Genomic DNA, 19,679 nt, shown 5'->3' on the forward strand with positions numbered 1-19,679 from the left:
CTTAAGGGCATGGTGTATATAAATAGAAACAGATCATACATGTGAATATATACGTGCACGTAAATAAAAACGGGAGTATATATGAAATTTGCACACGAATATAAATGAAGTATACCGGTACATAGGGACATGCAAGTGTGTAGTAGCAGAAATTAACATGCAAATATTCAGACACTCAGAGCTCGAAACAGCCGCCACGAAGCAGTCCAAATCAATGAAGCATGGGAAAAGCACCTGACAACCGAAATATGGAGGTCCCGCCCCACGCCTCCTTAGTGGGATGGTACCGGTACGGGCTTTGGCAAGGTTTGTGGCAGTGGTGGGCGTAGAGTTATAGTTACGGTGGAGGTAGTGGCTGCGGTAAGGTATAACTATAGTGGTGGTATTAGTGATGGTGGTAATGGTACTGGTGTACTGTTTTTACTCTATCATGGTGCAGCTTTGCGTCCTTTTGTGACATTCTTGTATCCCAGTGGCAGAAAAAGACAATGTTGCAACTCATCTTATCCATAGTACTTCTTTGTGACTATTGCAATATCCCGAGCGTTAATCTGTGCTCAGCATTCAAGATGATGAGATGCCAATTTTAGGTGCAAGTTGTTGTTGTTGATCAACCCCGGTCTGCCTGGCCCAGTAGACACATCAACAGCAGGCAAGCAACTCTCCCTGCAGGGCCGTCTCGTGCAGTGAACCAATGTTCCCTTGCGCCTGACAGTGCCCCGTTGTTGCGAGGCGGGGGGGAAAAGTGCTGAGGTTTGGTTCCTTTGGGTTCCTGGATGGACGCCGCATTAGCGTCTCTCCACCCAGTTAACAGGGGCACCATAGTAGGCTCCTTACCATCCTTTTATTTGGTTAACCTAAATGTTTACCACTCAGCTTGGCACAGTGTAGAGCCACCTGAAGTGGAAAGGAGAGTAATAACAAGTGACAGAAAGAAAACCCGAAGTAGGAAGAGAGGACGGCAGACACAGGGATACAATGGTAAAGGTGAAGGAAGAAGTAAGCAGCATTACATCAAGTGAGTGGATGTTGGTCGCCAACGCCGTAAAAACAGTACAGTAATAGTGATTGAGGTAATTTGTGGTGTTAGTTGTGGTCGTGGTGTGTTGGTGGTAGTGGCTGTGGTGGACTTGTGGTGAATGTAGTGGTGGTTCTGGTTATGGCGGTGATGGTGATGGTTGTACGGTGGTTGTGATACAGGTAGTGATGATGATAATTGTGGTGGTAGTGGAGGTTGTGGTTTGGGGGGTAGTGGTTGCGTTGTTGGTTACTGTGGTTATCGTGATGATAGTGTTTGTGGTGGTGTCTTTTTAGGGGGCGTGGGGAAGTGGACTTATGTGATGGATTTATGGTACTGTTTTTGGTTGATGAGTGGTGATAAAATTGTGGTAGTGGAGGGTGTGCTGATGGTAGCTGTGATAGTAGATGATAGTAGTGAAACCTGCCGATCAAAATTACAGTATCTACTTCTCATTCCTTCAACCCTTACACCTCGAATTTCTGTTTCAGTTAATTATAATAATTACTTTTCTTTATTCCAGCTCTGTCCTTCAAAATTACACACCACACCTGCTTGCGTCACCTTGACAACAGTACCTGAACTTTGTCTTCAGTTTATCCACCACTTATTCCTTCATCATCTTATCATTAAATTCAACTCATTCACCCTACTAAGAGCTCTTTCCTTCAACAGTCAATGAGTATCCATGAACTCATCCGCCTTACATGACAAGCAACTTCATTTTTCTTCAGCTTAGCCACTTTACACTCCTGCCTCACATCTGTCGTCAGCATATCTAGCCTTCCACAACCATTGCTTACCTGAGTTCAACTTACCACATCTGTCTCACCCACGTCCACCTTACACACCTGCCTCACCCACGTTCATCATACACACCTGCTTGTACCTCACCCACGTCCACCTCACACCGGTCTCACACATCTGCCTCACATATCTGGCCAACCCCCTCACACACCTGCCTCTCCCACCTTACACAGCTGCCTCCCCTATCACACGCACCTGCATCACCCACCACACACACCTGCATCACCCACCACACACACCTGCCTCTTCCACCACACACGCCAGTCTCACCCGCATCACTTCAACATTCCCACCTCACACACCTCTCTCACTTACCTCACACATCTGCCTTATCTAACTGCCTCACGTCTCCGTCAACTCATCCATCTCATCCACCCACACCTGCCTGCACCTTCTGTCAGTCACAGCTCAGAGATTAATAGGACCATCAGGCCACATCTTATCAGCCAGTGATAAATTAGTGTCCCCCTAGGGGTATCGGCGGCCCAAGTGATGAACGACTCTCCCATTAACTCCACAAAAACCATTGATGAAATACGCTGCCCACTCAACTTTAAGTGTATCTCATCAAAGCATCAGTCCCTTCGTTAAGTTATTGTATTTTAAGTTATTCTTGCTTTCTCCAGACGATTTTACGACCGGCCTCCTTAGATATGATCGTTTTTACTGACGGGGAGTGTGAAGGGTATTGGCAACTCCCCCTACTGAGCTGAATTAAATCACCTGGATGTTGCAAGATTGAAGTTTATCGTCTATTATTAAAGGAAAATGGTTAATCCAGTTGTGAAGATTCTCTCGATTAATTCACACGCACGCACGCACACACGCACGCACGCACGCAAGCGCACACACACACACACACACACACACACACACACACACACACACACACACACACACACACACACACACACACAGTCACCCTTCCGCTACCCAAGTAGCCTAATTTAATAAGGAAAAAAAAAAAAAAAGGAAAAAATGTGGAAGTTGCGTCAATAGCGTAAACTTTTCAGTATAAGGAACTCTGGTATGCTATTTATTGTAACTAAAGCCAGACGATTTCATTCAGCTGAGAGTGGGTCATAGGAGCCTTCGCTTTGATACTGTTGCCATTACGTTCTCATGGTCAGGATAGCTCTAGTACTCTGGTCCAGCTAATGACAGACGACATTTTTCATTTTTCTTCTTGCTTTCTTTTTTCTTTTTTTTTTCTGAAAGTCTTAGAAGCTTGAATGTTATTACAGATACTCTTAACAGGATGATGGTTAGTTGAAGGAAGAGGGCGAGGGTGACAGTAATGATGATGACTATTGATGATTGATGACGACGACGACGACAACGATGATTGATGATGATATTGATTTTACGAATGACGATAGCAACGATGCTGATGATTTTACGAATGACGATGATGATGATGAAAGTCAGGCACACTCTAATATCAAACAGGGAGGCAAACCATTGATCTTTATTGTAATAGAAGTGAAACTGAACGAGGCTAATTCACGGCCTGTGTACACTGTGGAAATAATTCAGTGTTCTGGATGGCTAGCGAGACTCAGGCACTTCAACCTTGTTAGTTTATTTCTGTATTGAAGAGAGAGAGAGAGAGAGAGAGAGAGAGAGAGAGAGAGAGAGAGTTGTAATTGTTTGGTCGCAAATACATGCAGCAACAGGAAACACAACAAAACACTATTCTTTCCTTGGCCATCCTACAAAAGAAATATACAGAATGTCCTAGTATGACGATATAAAAGTGCCGTGAATTGTTCAGGTGGAAGAAATATGCTGACCTTTGGATAAACACTAGCGGGCTGTGACTCGCGGACTCTGTCCGCACCGGGCTGAGTTTGTTGGGGACGACTTTGATATCCAGACTGTGAGAAGATAGTCGGTGAGTAGGTAGTCGGCAGCGCTTGAATGCAGTATGACAATGGCAAGCACAGTTCGTACGAGAAAAATAGCACACAACAATTGCTGGACTAGTGAAAAAGAAATCAGAGTTAAAAAACCGGGCAGTATCTGGTGATTTCACCCAACAACGGACAAGGACTGCCCGCTGGTTTGCCCGTCAAACTTGCCACAAATTGTTCGGATGGAAGAATTATCCTGACTTGAATAAACTTTAGTCTATCTCGCTATCTATCGACAAATCTTTAGTCTGTCTGGCGAGTTACCTGTCAACCAATCATTTGTTACTCGCCTAAGGAGAGTGAGGGGCCCGGGGCTAAGCTGCTCTGGTCTTTTCACTTCAACTTGGCCCAGATTTTCGTCCTTTTGCAACCTGTCATGTAGCTCAGTGGCAGAATAAGACAGTACTACGGCTTTACGTTCTTCTTTTTGTAGACTGCTTCTTCGTGACTAGCACCATGTTCTAGTATTAATATAGTGTTTTGTTTCAGTGTTGATGATGGAGAGATGTCAATTTTAGGCCAGTGTAAAAAAGCGTATAGTACCGGTACTGGCTGTATAGGTGGGCGTGAGCAGTCTTTTACTTTTGAGTGGTCTTATATAAGCACCAAACCACAACCACTCCTCGGATTTAAGTCCTAATGGGTTTCCATACGACTGGAGCAACTTAACCCACTGTACCACCAGGCGCCTATTTGGTCGTATGATTATCACCCAACGTATGAAGTGGTATCCTGAGCCACAAGAAACCATGTCACGTGGAGTTAACGCTATCAAGTGAGTGGATGGTGGACTCTCAATCTACCACGTGGGAATTATAGCAAGGACTAGGAGTAATGAAGAAAAACAAAAGTACACGATGAAATAGTTAAATGAAATGTTGACTCGTTTTTAGCGGCATCATTCATTAGTCATGAAACTCATTTCCGTGTTGCTCCAGCTTTTGTGTCACAGCTGCCATAAATAAAGAGTATTTTTGTTTATGAAAGACTGTGTTCATTACTAGGACACACACACACACACACACACACACACACACACACACACACACACACACACACACACACACACACACACACACACACACACACACACACACACACACACACACACACACACACACACACACACACACACACACAGTCACCCTTCTGCTACCCAAGTAATTTAAGAAGACATAAGGGAAAAAATATGGAAGTTGTGGCAGTAGCGTAACCCTTTCATTATAAGTCATTCTGGTATGCTGTTCTAAAGCCAGACCATTTTATTCAGCAGAGAGTGGGTCATAGGAGCTTTAACTTTCATACAGTTACCATTTACCTTCTCATGGTCAGGATAACTCTAGTACTCCGTTCCGTGTAATGACTGACAATATATTTTTTTTATTTATTTATTTTCTGAATATGAGTCTTTGGAGCTTGAATATTGGTACTGATTCCCTTAACAGGATGATGATTAGTAGAAGGAAGAGGGCGAGGATGAGAGTAATGATGATGATGATGACTGATGACGACGACAGCGATGATTGATGATGGTGATGAATTTACGATTGATGATGATATGATGATGATTTTACGATTGATGATGATGATGATAAGTTTACGATTGATGATGATGATGATGAAAGATAAGACACACTTAATAATAAGGCAAGCCACTGATCTTTATTGTAATAGTAGTGGTACTGAACGAGGCTTATTTACCGGCTCTATACACTGGGAAAATAAAGCCGTGTTTTGGATGGCCAGCGAGACTCGGGCACTTCACCCTTATTGGTTTATTTTATTATCTGATGCAATATTATGGAGAGAGAGAGAGAGAGAGAGAGAGAGAGAGAGAGAGAGAGAGAGAGAGAGAGAGAGAGAGAGAGAGAGAGAGAGAGAAGTAAGCTCTGATATGCGAAATAAATAGCTGAGGAATAGATGGAAGAAAACTTTTCAAGATTCCTAACTTTATGCAAATAACCTGTCAGTTTTTGCCCAAATTTTCTCCATCAAACATTTCTGTTTTGCGTAATGTTTGACTTTATAGAAATCCATCCATCCATCATCCAATCCTACGTTGTCCCATGAGGAGCATAGGAGCCCGGGGCTAGGCAAGTTGGTCCTGACATTTAAGATGAGAATGCCCAGCCTCACTCATCCCTGAGTGGCATTACGTGGGCAGTAAACCCCAACCACCCTTGGATATAAACCTTCACTGGCTCAATCCGGTTGGAGCGCCGCAATTACCCACTAAACCACCAGGCACCAAAATTTGGTTATACGGTTACCTTCCATTATAGAAAATGGTTTTCTGGTGTGCAGGAAACTATTTGGCCTGTCACTCAGTGTAGAGTTACCCACAGGCAGATGGAAGAGGAAAGAATGAAGGAAAGAAAGACAGAATAGGGAGCACAAGTGCTCGTTGGCCCTTCGGGCCCTCTCGCACTTGCTCCTGGGGAGGGCTATCGCGCTGTGTGCTCGCTTTCTCATAGCTCCAGTAGACTTTATGTCTAAAAGTCCTAGTACCGAATGAATTGTTTTCCGAACCAAACTTTGAACGCTCTTAACTCTAAAAAAAAAAAAAAAATTATCAATCGAGATGGGACCAAGTTTTTCGACATCAGCGAATTTTCTGCGATTTTCATGCCAATTTTGGTGCACCAGGACGCTTTCCGTACTGAAGAAAGGCGCCCTCACCTCGCTTCGGGAATGGAACCCAAGTTGTCCGCACGCAAGTCCGAGATATTAACCACTTGGCCACGGCAACCGACTGGGCGCCGGGAGCGGCGTTGTTTGTTCAAAATTTGATCGCTCATTAAATCTAGTAAAAGTTTTTCAGTCGTGATGAGACCAAGTTTTTTCACATTAGCGAAATTTTTCGATTTTTGTGCCAATTTTGGTGCGACTTGAATGTGTAGTTTCGGCTGCCCAAAATACACACACACACAGCTAGTGCTATAGTATATTAGATAAATTCACCCAGAGGCAGAAGGACGAGGAAAGAATGAAGGAAAGAAAAACAAGATGGAGGAGAGGAAAGGTCAGACACCTGAGAGCAGCACTACATCAAGTGAGTGGATGGTGAGCTCCCCCACCTACCACAAACTTTATAGATACATCTGTGTTTTTACCTTTGTTTTATTAAGTGTTTAGGCAATATTCTCCTAACTCGCATCATATGACCTATTGTATTTTCCCTACACCAGTTATGAAAAAATGTGAAGGGAATCAGGCCCAGTTTTTAAAACAGAAGGCACAGCTCCATATGTATCAAGTAATTTCCAGATTTACCAGTCATTCCCGTGTATTTCAAAACTATAATATTTTTCTGTTTACTGTTTCACTTAGTATCAGAAGCGTCCACATTATTAGCGACAGTTTCCATCAAGCCTGCATCGAATATTCCGCCACAGTTTTTATATATAGCCTACACCAAAAACCTGCATCAGATAATTCTGCCACAGTTTTCATTTATACGCCAAAACCTGCTTCGTGTTGTGGGGTAAATCAGGCCGACACTGGTCCCTGCTGACACCCCACCTGCCTCTCAGCAGTCACATTGGCGGTGGCTGTGACGGTGGTGGTGGAAGTAATGCGACAGGGATGTGGCGTAGATGAAGTAAAGGCTGACACACAACACTGGGCTTGACTATCCTGTGAACACTTAGCATCTACACACACCACACTTAATTTCTACACACTCCACACTTTACTTCTACACACTCCTCACTTTACTTCTACACACTTCACACTTGACTTCTACACACCTCACACTTAGCTTCTACACACCTCAATCGTATCTTCTGCACACTGCATACTTGGCATCTATACACTCCACAACTTCTACACACCTCACACGTAACGTCTACACACCTCACACTTAACGTCTACACACCTCACACTTAGCGTCTACACACCTCACACTTAACGTCTACACACCTCACTCGTATCTTCTACACACTGCACACTTGACATCTACACACTCCACACTTAACTTCTGCACACCTCACACAACGTCTGCACACCTCACACTTAACTCCTACACACCTCGCACTTAACTACACATCCCACACGTTACTTCAACACACCCCATACTTAACTTCTACACACTCTACATTTAACTTCTACACACCCCACGCCTAACAAGCGTACACACCTCACACTTAACTCTACACACCCCACACTTAACTACACACCCCACACTTAACTACACACCCCACACTTAACTACACACCCCACACTTGTCAACACACCCCACACTTAACGTCTATACACATCACACTTTAACTTCTACACGCCTCAAACTTATCGTCGACACAACTCACACTTAACTTCTACACACCCACACTTAATTAGCCTACACCAGTGGTTTCCAACCTTTTCTAATTCTCGCCCCCTCACTGAATGACACGTTCCCTGCGCCCCCCTTCCTCAAATACTGTATTTTACTGGCATAGTTGGCACATGTCAATAAATATCATAGATTCTTAATCTTTGAAACTATTTATATGTTCAGATAACTAGATTTATAATTCATATCTGAAACATTTTCTCCATATTTAGAAATTACTGAATTCCAACTTAATTCATAGTTTTCAACTATAATTACCCTCTTTATCAAGCCTTCGCGCCCCCCGAGGCAGCCCTTCTTGTCCCCCTAGGGGGGTGCGCCCCACAGTTTTTTTTGGAAACCACTGGCCTACACACCCCACACATGACATCTACACACCTCATACTTAACTGCTACACACCTCACACTTAGCTTGCACACCTCACACTTAACTCCTACACACCTCACACTTAGCTTGCACACCTCACACTTAGCTCTACACACCCCACTTTTATGTACAGTAACCCCTTCAACCGGGGGACGGTATTGTTCTGTGTTCCAGCCAGCTTCGGACTGTTCACTTTATGAGAGGCCTTTAGAAGATAATTTAATGAAGGCTACATATAATCCCTGTACATTGTGGAGTTTTCTTTCTAGATAAGTTCACATTTAGCTAAAAGTGAGACATAGCAAAGCCCGTATTCTCGTTGGTTAAGAAAGGTCCCTCACACCTTTTCTTAAGCGATTATTTTTGCTTATTGCACCATACTCTCCATATCTGTGCTACATAAATCCTTCCAGTATCGCCATACTGTACATCAGTAACGTAAAAAAGGATATTAAACCGCCCATATCAAAAAATAAATCGCTAAGGAAAAGATGTTAGGGATCTGCCGTAACCAACGAGAAAACGAGTCTAAGTGGTAAGCTAAACAGGGTTATTTGAACATACAGATAATTTTTACACATTTTTTTTTACTTCTTCTGGTAAGGGAGTAAATGTCTGTTATTTCTGTTACTAGAGTTATTATAATTTGCATGTGTCACTAGATTTGTTATAATTAGCATATATATTTAGGTTACTTATTATAATTAGCATATATGTTTACTAGATTATTATAGTTAATATTTATATTTACTGGACTTATAATTAGCATATGTTACTAGATTTATTGTAATTAGCATATATAATTACAGGACATCATAATTAGCATATGTTACTAGATTTATTAGCAACCGGTATCTATCTATTGCCAGACGCCTTAATCCCGTAAGAGGTGACCACAAACAAATCGCCTCCATGTCGCCCTATCCCCTGCCATTTCGCAGCCTTGCTCGCAGCTCACACCACCCTCTCTCATATACCTCTTCACTCCATCCTCTCTCATATACCTCTGCACTCCATCCCTCCATTTCATCCTTGGCCTCCCCGTTCCTCTCACCCCCTCTACCTCACTTACATACATTCTCCTCGTCAGTCTCTTACTCTCCATCCTCTCCACATGGCCAAACCACCTCATAAATATATATTTACCAGACTTATTATAATTAGCATATATGTTACTAGACTTATTATCCATCCATCCATCCATTGCCAGACGCCATGTATCCCAAATGGGGTGGCCAAGGGCTTAGAGTTAATTGTTTTACAGGGAGGGGCACTAATCCTCCACCAACCCCACTTGACACGTAGGGATGCCAACAGCATCTGGTGTTCCCAGGCGGTCACCCATCCAAGTACTAACCAGACCCAACGTTGCTTAACTTCGCTGATCGGATGGGAAGCGGTGTACTCAACGTGGCATGGCCGTTGGCAGACTTATTATAATTAGGATATATGGTATTAGACATTATTATTCGCATATTTACTAGTTATTATAATTAACACGACATTTATTATTTATTTATTTATTTTTTTATTTTTTGCGGGTAGGTCATGTTCTCTTTTGGCCATATTGCAAGAGTTGTAAGTATGAAGGCACATTTAATATAATACTAAATAATTATCTTAACATTAATGGCTTAGACATCCTGTACTCTTTTCACTTTACCTGTACCTAAAATCCCTCCATCTTCAATGCTGAGTTTTAACAATCGATTAGCAACAGAATATGATGCTAGTCACGAAGAAGTGCTACAGAAAACATGTAGAATCACGGTACTTTTTTTTTTCTGCCTCTGAGCTCCGTGAACTAAGCACCAAAAGGATGAAAATTTGGGCCAAGTTAAAGTGAATGAAGTACAGACAGTGGTACAGCCGGTGTCCAAAGTTCTATCCCCCTTTTTTTTTTTTTTTTTCCTCTTTGGAGTTTGATAATCAGGGTGGTGAATTCGTAGCAACCGACATTGATGAATTTACTTGGCCACAGATCAGTATCATCAGCTTCGTTGCTGCGGATTCACCACCACTGATTTTCAAAGTCCCTGGAGAGAATAGCAGTGGAGGCGACAGGAGTTTTGACGGCGACTGTACATGTAACGTTAATCGATGCAAGTGCAGATCGTTTTGCTTACACCCGATGGAACTGGCAGATTTTCTCTTAACTTATGACTTGGTTAACCGTTACTCCATGTCCTTCATTTGTGCGACAGGTCAGCTCTGGAACTGTCTCCCTCTGTCTGTATTTCCTACTTCCTATGATCTCCAGTCTTTCAGACGCAGTGTGTCCAGGCATCTCGAAATGAACGGATCTTGAATTTGGCTCTCTTTTGTAATGTTTTTGTTTTTGTTCTGTTTTGCTTGCTCCTACTCTTTGGCAGGGTTTTGTACGTGTGTGTGTGTGTGTGTGTGTGTGTGTGTGTGTGTGTGTGTGTGTGTGTGTGTGTATGTATGTGTGTGTGTGTGTGTGTGTGTGTGTGTGTGTGTGTGTGTGTTTGTGTGTGTGTGTGTGTGTATTGTTAGAGTGAGTTTATAATGTTAGTTTCATGTTGCAACTTTCCTCTCCTTTTTCTTGTTAGTTAACACACTCAGCTTCTTAGGAGTCAGCTCGCTTTAGTCCAGGAATAGAATACTGACCGACCAGAGAGAGAGAGAGAGAGAGAGAGAGAGAGAGAGAGAGAGGGGAGGGGAGAGAGAGAGAGAGAGAGAGAGAGAACTAGAAAGGGTTAGAAAGGCAAAAATAACCCTCCTTTAAATTTTCTTATAGTCAGTTGAACCCCTTGAGACCGATGACCTATCTTCTTTTTCAATTATTTTTTCTCTTACATCTGAGGGACTTTTCGTACTGAAGGTGCTAGGTATACCTTTAATTAATCCTGTGTCACCTGGTCATTCTTGTCAGGTGAATAAAAATCGTCTTGTAGCTAAATTAAAACGAAAAATAAATTCCTCGTACTGAACAAGTGAGCAGACTATAGGAATCTCGCTTTATAAGGTCCAGTGGTATACCGAATCACGCCACTTATTTCCTCTTAACCCCTTCAGCAGGATGTTGTAATTTGCGATGTATTCTTGATGCCTTCAGATGGTTTAGTGAAGGGATGGCGATGTCCTAACACCTTTTCTTTAGCGACTTAGGCACACTTCACCGTAGTATCCCTTTTATGTATCTAAGCTGACACGATATAAAGAACATAAAAGAGAACGTTAAGGTGTACTATAGAAAATAAATCGCTATGGAAAAGGTGCTACGGGCCTCCAGTGCCACTTAGGAACGAGCCTTTGTTTCCTTTTCTCTCCCTCGCAGTGCGGTGTTGTCCTCTGAAGTCTCTTGCTGGCTCCAGACGATTTTATTCAGCTTATGAGACCACCGCATGGGTCGTTAAATCTTCATCATCCCTTCAACACACGAGCGTCTTACGTCATTCACTTTGTTTACCAGAAGACGATTTCAGGCTTTGACTTAGGAGAAACACATCGAGGTGGTTTGGCCATGTGGAGAGGATGGAGAGTGAGCGACTAACAAGGAGAGTGTATGTGAGGTGAAGGGGGGGAGAGGGAAGGGGAGGCCAAGAATGAGATGGAGGGATGGAGTGGAGAGGTATCTGAGAGAGGGGGGGGGGTGAGCTGGGAGCAGGGCAATGAAGTGGTGGGGGATAGGGCGACATGGAGGCTATTTGTTGCGGGATTGAGGCGTCTGGCAAAGGATAGATTGACAGATAGACTTCTTATACTCTGTTCATCTAACCTTGGCCTAAAGGTACAGTCTCCCCATCTTAAATACGGAATTGTAGCAGTGGATTAACGCTAAAATATGATCCTAGTCACGAGGAAGTGCTATGGAAAGGATGTAGAGTCGTAGTGTTATTTTCTACCACCGAGCTTGGTGAAATAAACAGCAAAGGGACGAAAATCTGTGTCAAGTTAGGGTGAATGGCCTATTGATGTTTCAAGTTTAATTTCGTCTGTTGGTAGGAAACATCTGATAAAAGAGAGTTATTCTGTACTCTTTTTACTCTAACTTGGCCTAAAATTACAATCTCTCCATGTTGAATGCTGAGTTGTAACAATAGCTTAACACTAGAATATGATACTGGTCATGAAGAAGTGCTATGGAGAGGATGTACAGTTGTAGTAATGTTTATTTCTGACTCTGAGCTACGCGGAATAAGCTACAAAAGGACAAAAATCTGGACCAAGTTAGAGGTGGTCCTTAAATAGCTCTGCAATAGAAACTCACCTGATGTTATGTGTTTGTGAGACGGTTCAGTCTGCTGATGTGGGCGTGGATGTGGCAGTGGGAGTAAGAAATGAATGAATGTTTCAAGCTGGACATTAATAACGTTGACTGAGCCTTCCCCACAAGACACCCTTTTTACACTTAATTCTTCCTATCTCTAAACTGTTTATTTTATGTGGGGGGAAATGTATTAAAATGAAAGATTTAGATATAGGTATATTAGAGTGCTAGAGTTATCCCAGCCATAAAAGTGTTAACAGGTAGGAGGAATTTTACATTATCAGGTTGGTGGATTGGTGTGATAAAACGGGATGCGATAGTTTGGTTGGTGTGGACTTGCCTGTATTGGGGATTAGGGCGGTCACCTATGTGTCAGGCTTAATAGAACTGCCAGAGAGAGAGAGAGAGAGAGAGAGTTAAGCCGTACACTACACAAACACTGTAATACTCCAGCCATCTCCACAAATATTACAGAAATGGGTTTAAAGATATTACTCTCTCTCTCTTCTTCCCGATACGTACCCAGCCAGCATGGGCGAAGAGGGGATAATTCTGGCCCTCACTCTCCATTGTCGGCGGCCACCTCTAAATATTACATCTCAGGGTCTAAGTGTATTATACCTTCCTTTGCATATTCGGCCAGCATGGGGAATGGAGTTGGTTTGGGTTAACACACACACACACACACACACACACACACACACACACACACACACACACACACACACACACACACACACACACACACACACACACACACACACACACACACACACACACACACACACACACACACACACACACACACACACACACACACACACACACACACACACACACACACACACACACACACACACACACACACACACACACACACACACACACACACACACACACACACACACACACACACACACACACACACACACACACACACACACACACACACACACACACACACACACACACACACACACACACACACACACACACACACACACACACACACACACACACACACACACACACACACACACACACACACACACACACACACACACACACACACACACACACACACACACACACACACACACACACACACACACACACACACACACACACACACACACACACACACACACACACACACACACACACACACACACACACACACACACACACACACACACACACACACACACACACACACACACACACACACACACACACACACACACACACACGCGGTAACTATTGCATCTCGTCTTTATCACCGTGAATGTATTGTGTGTGGTGGTGGTGGTGGTGGTGGTTGCGGTGGTGATGGTGGCAAGTTATTATTTTTAGTAATAGTATCCGTAGTAGTGATATTCGTAGCAGCATCAGCAGCAGTAGTAGTAGTATAGTAGTAGTAGTAATAATAGGAAAGAGAAGAGGATGGTAGTGGATGGTAGTCGTGGTTGTGTGTAATTGTGGCAGTGATTGTTGGGGCTCGTTGACCGATGATGGTCTCGGTGGTTGTAGTAGTGACTGGTTGTAGTGATTGGTTGATGGTGGTGGTAGTGATGGTGGTTGGGTTTGTGGATCACGGAAAATTGCACTGGGACAGACTACGAGATTACTCTTTTTTTCTTATTTCACACTCAGATAATTTGCTATTGAATTTGACATTCGGCTGCTGTGAACAAGATATATAGTTTTTGTTTACCTTGACTGTGAACAACTGTGGCAATTGGTCTTCTGATGTTACAACAGCTCTGCATTACTGACACTTAACTGAAATAAACTGGAGTCAGCCGAAGTGAAATATAGTTGACCTGGCCTTGAGAAAGCTAATGACGACAATATTAACAGTTAGAAGCGTATGATTCATTTTCAGCTGAATAAAATTGTGTTGCGAAGAGTTGTTCCATGAGAAAGTTAGTAGTAACGGTATAAACACTCCGGCTTCCTTGGCTCACCCTCAGCTTAAAGGAATCATCTGGTGTTAGCTGTAATAGAATGCTAGAGTTGTGCCGACCAGTAGATGGTTAATAATGGAACACAAACCGGGATCTTGTTCAAAAAGGGACACTGGATTGGATATTCCACCTTAGCTTGAAGATATAAATCGTAACAGCCAATCCCAATTAACCCTATTAGAGTTGTACCGTAGAGCCTGGAGTTGTACCGTAGAGCCTGGAGTTGTGCGTAGAGCCTGGAGTTGTACCGTAGGGTCTCGAGGGTAGGCTACCGTAGTCGAGTACATTTAAAGACAGAGGATCAGTCTACTTTCCTTGGCGGCATTACTTGATAAACCTCCAGTCACCTCGTGGGAATCGAACCTGTGCATGGTCATCACCACGACTGGCTAATTCTAACCACAACACGACCACAAGTTACTTATCAAATTACAAGTTCAGATTAACCTCCCAGCACGTAGTGAAGGAATTTACGCCAGCACTGTGACGTCTTTGTTAGTCTTGCAATCTACAAAACGTTTTACTCAATTTAGCAGAGAGATGTCGAAGTGGCAGGGGTAGCTTTAGCGTTCACTGGCCCCGAAAAAAACAAAGGGGTATTTTCTATGCTCCTAATCGTTCTTCGGTAGCAGGAATAAACTAACAGACGACACGGTAATAATGTTGTTAGTGTCCTGCCGTACTATACACTCTTTACTTTAGGTTGTCCTAAAATTACCATCTTTCCATCTTGAATACTGCATTGGAATAATAGATTATCACTAGAATATGGAGATAGCCAAAAAGAAGTGCTGTGAGACAAGGATGCAGGGCCATGGCAGTGTCTGTTTCTGCCACAGAGGTACGTGAAATAAGCTACGAAAGGACATTCACCATACTAGGCTTAACAGAATCGTCTGTCGGTGACAGGAATAAAGTAAAGCACTTCGCTGTAGTAATTTCCCGTAAGCAGAACACAATAGCCAATATATAAAACAGATGTAATGGAAGTAGACAGTGTCCTGCATCCTTCCTTCAGCATTTCCTAAGGTTTAAAAAGTCGTTTTTTGGTGGCAAGAATGGAATATAACACGTCATGGCTGTAAAGGCAGAGTTTCCTGCATCCCCTCACCCCCCTCCCCCTTTTCAACTTTCTTTACAACGAATTAACGCTGCCATGTTGGGTCCCGGAATGGCCGTCCACCAGTACGCACTTTCGGCAGCTTCAACTGTTCCCCTCCGCCTCTGTTGTGCTGTGTGATGTGAATGCTGAGGGACAGTGTGTGTATACTACGGTGCTGGCTTATAACCCTTTGTCTCCGTGCTGGGTAGTCCTATTGTCATGGTGGCTATGCTCTGTTCCCCTTAACTTGGGCCAGGTTTTCGTACTTTTACATAATTTCGCGTAGTTCAGTGGTACTACTGTAGAAGAGCCTGCTGCTTCTCTGCATCTTTCCGTAACATTTCTTCGTGACCAGCGCTATATTACTATTATTATATTGTTACATTTGAGCATTCACGTTGGTGAAGTGGCAGTTCTAGGCTACGCTAAAGTGAAAGAGTAGGTAAGGCATGTGGTTAGGATGTGCAGACTGCCCTTGAATAAATCAGGTTACTGTAGGTTAGGTTGTGTTGATTGAACTATGTTACGTTCGGTTGGGTTAGATTGAGTTAGGTTGGATTGGGTTAGGTAGGATTCGGTTAGATTAGATTATGTTTAGTAGGTTGTGTTGTATCATGTGAATGACGAGGGGCTGTGTATTTCATCGGGCTGTAGTGACGGAATGGTACTTAGGTAGGTCGCATAGTCATTGTATTGGTTAGGGCTGAATAGTGTGTGGATAGTTTGTTTTATCAGTCAGTGGAGAGAGACCATGTGTTGAACCCATGGGTAGGCTCTTATGGCAGTACCGTACATGGAAAGATTCTGTTGTTGTGTTGTCCCTGTAGTTTGTCGGTTTAGTTAGGTTTTGTCACTTAGGTTAGCTTAGGTTAGGTTGTAAGGTTAGGTTGTGATGGGTTTGGTCAAGTTTGGTTGTGTTGTATTGAGTTAGGTTGTGATTTTTTTTTTTTTTTTGTTAGGTTAGGTTATGCTGTGTTAGGTCAGACTGTTGTGATGAGTTAGGAAGGTTAGACTGTGTTTTGTTGAGTTAGGTTAGGTTGTGATGAGTTAGGTTAGACTGTGTTGTACTGAGTTAGATTGTGTCGTGCTGAGTTATGTTAGGTTTGATGGGTTTGGTTGTTAGGTTTGGTTATGTTGAATTAGATTAGGTTGAGTTAGGCTAGGTTAAGTATTATTGAATTGTTAGGTTGTGTTGAGTTAGACTTTGTGTTTGTTAGGTTGTGTTGGTTAGGCTGAGTTTTTTTATGTGGGTGGTGAGAGGGTCGCTTAGGCTCCTTTGTCATTATGTAAGGGGCGTGTGTGAGGTACGTGGATAGATCCTGTTGTTGTTTTTATCCAGTAGGTCTGCAGGTTGTCACGGATAAGCTTACAGTATATACCTATGTGTTGGGAAGCACGAGGGTATGACACTAATTGGTGAACCCGATTTAATGGTTTGTGTACTGAAACGTCTAGACAATTAAGGTAGCGTGAGTGACTGGGCCCGAGAATTTGGAAGGGATCGAACAGGAATTTGCAGTGTATGCATAGGAGATGAACAAGAGCGGAAGACCCCGACTGAGAGATAATATTAACTTCGGTGCTATCAGTGCCGTGCCGATGTGTAATTTTGTCGGTGTCAGAAAGATAAAAGTAGCATACCCATTCAGTACGATAAGGTCTTTTTCATTTTATTCTGGCCGCATCTGGACATTTTTTCTTTTTCAGCTCATAAAGGCTTAACCAGATATCGAGGACTAAAAAAATACACAGTTTTTATCTCATCTCTCCACCTCGTCCTCGCTTTCCCAATCCTTCTCTCCATGTCAGTCTCGCATGCTCATCTAGTCAGTCTCTCACCACTACCTCCACCAGCATCTCTGTCAACATCGTCATACATTTTGAGCACTGTGGCAGCTTTGAATTTTCTCACATATCAAGGCGTATTATGCAGAACAGAATATCAGGGCGTAATGTGCAGAACAGAATGTCAAGGCGTATCATGCAGAACAGAATATCAGGGCGTATTATGCAGAACAGAATATCAGGGCGTAATGTGCAGAACAGAATATCAAGGCATATTATGCAGAACGGAATATCAGGGCGTATTATGCAGAACAGAATATCAAAGCGTAATATGCAGAACAGAATATCAAGGCGTATTATGCAGAACAGAATATCAGGGCGTAATGTGCAGAACAGAATATCAAGGCGTATCATGCAGAACAGAATATCAAGGCGTATTATGCAGAACAGAATATCAAGGTGTATTATGCAGAACAGAATATCAAGGTGTACAAGGCGTAATGTGCAGAACAGAATATCAAGGCGTATTATGCAGAACAGAATATCACTACGCTGACGGGAATATGGATCATACGGGACTAACCACTTCACCCCCATGACGCGTGTGTGTGGCTGTATTCTCGCTGTCCCTCTCATGATTTCCTCAAGTTTTGGAGCGAGAATTTCTAGTGACGGCGTTAGGAACAGTCTGCATTAACGCATTCACAATCTCTCTCTCTCTCTCTCTCTCTCTCTCTCTCTCTCTCAGCGGATTAAAATCATCTCATCACAGCAAGAATACAAAGAAAAAAAAAAACATTAGATTGGGGGTGTTTAAGGTGTACTGCACAGTAACGATAAACTAGGAAGAGGTAACAGGGAGCCTCCATGTAACCCGGTGGAAAAAAATATCAATTGAGTGTGATTTGATTAATGTTTGAAATTCAGAAAACATGTCACATAAACAAACGTGGATGTTGAAATTGTGTGGCTTTAATGCATGTCGTGAAGTGCACAATACGATAATCACGGGTGACACACACACACACACACACACACACACACACACACACACACACACACACACACACACACACACACTGCTCAAAACAACACATGCTGTTGCTCCTGTGCCGGTGTAACAAAGGTCAAGGTCACAGGAAAGGTCAGCGGTAAAGATAATATGTCAAGGACAACTTGAACAGTTTCGTTCCATTTTGGACCAGTCTTGGTGGAAGGGCTGGAGGTAATGCAAGGATGAAGATTAAAAAAAATAAAAAAATAAAGACTTGGTCAAGGATCATGGTCACAGGGCAAGATAAAAGCTTACTTATAAGTGAACTGAAATGCTAAAACAGTTTTTACCAAATTTTAACCAAATTCGGCGAAGGGTTAAGGGTCATCCAAGATTATTTGTATTTTGGAGATTAATAGGTCAAAATCCAAGGTCATATGGCAAAATCAGTTTAATCAATTTTGATCTGATTTAATCCATGCCAAATATTCTGGGAGGATTCAGGATAATGCAAGGATGAAGAGATTCGATTTATAGAAAAGTCCATCAGAAGTCAAGGTCAGAGGTTAAGGTCAAATATTTAAAACTGTAACTTAAGCTTCAGTTTCTTTTTGACAAACCTTTCGGAAGGATTGTAGGTCAGCTAAAGATAAAGATTCAATTTTGAGAACAGTTTTAAAGATATAGTGGAGCCTCATACAGTTATAATCTGATTTGGATCAAACTGAGTGGAAATGTTGTGGGTAAGGCAAGAACGAAGTAATTCATTTTTTGAGACGTCAGTAGAAGTAAAGGTAAAAAGGTGAACGTCCATCAAAAAGCGCCTATTCAAATATTCGGCAATTAGATCATTTGTGGGTTGCGGGTGTTTTGCTTCGTGAATGCTCCATTCTGTCGGGGAAGAGATGGGGGGAGAGGCAGAAGGGGGGTTAAATGAGGGTTGGGAAGAAGGGGAATCGAGAGGGAAGAGGGAGAGGAGGAAAACAAGAGAGGGAGAGAAGAAGAATGTATGAAAGAAAAAGGAGGATTGGAGAGGTGAGAGGGAAGAAAAGGAGGGGGTGGGTGGTTGGGGCGTGAGGGAAGATTGGTAGGGAAGGAAAAGGTAGTGGGAGGGAAAAGGGTGGGAATAGGGGGTGAGAAACTGTGGTAATAGATAAATCTC

The 19,679-nt window shown here is 42.8% G+C and overlaps 1 non-coding gene across 1 annotated transcript; it reads right to left on the reverse strand.

The window, feature by feature from the left end:
* Positions 1-9,746: 9,746 nt before the first annotated feature.
* Positions 9,747-9,865, reverse strand: LOC145417416 (5S ribosomal RNA). Its single transcript, XR_013900502.1, has one exon. It is a non-coding gene; the product is annotated as a 5S ribosomal RNA (ribosomal RNA).
* Positions 9,866-19,679: the final 9,814 nt, after the last annotated feature.

Source organism: Coenobita brevimanus, chromosome 1 (genome assembly GCF_032717465.1).
Source record: "Coenobita brevimanus isolate Jiangsu-jjx chromosome 1, ASM3271746v2, whole genome shotgun sequence".
NCBI classification, from domain to species: Eukaryota; Metazoa; Arthropoda; class Malacostraca; order Decapoda; family Coenobitidae; genus Coenobita; species Coenobita brevimanus.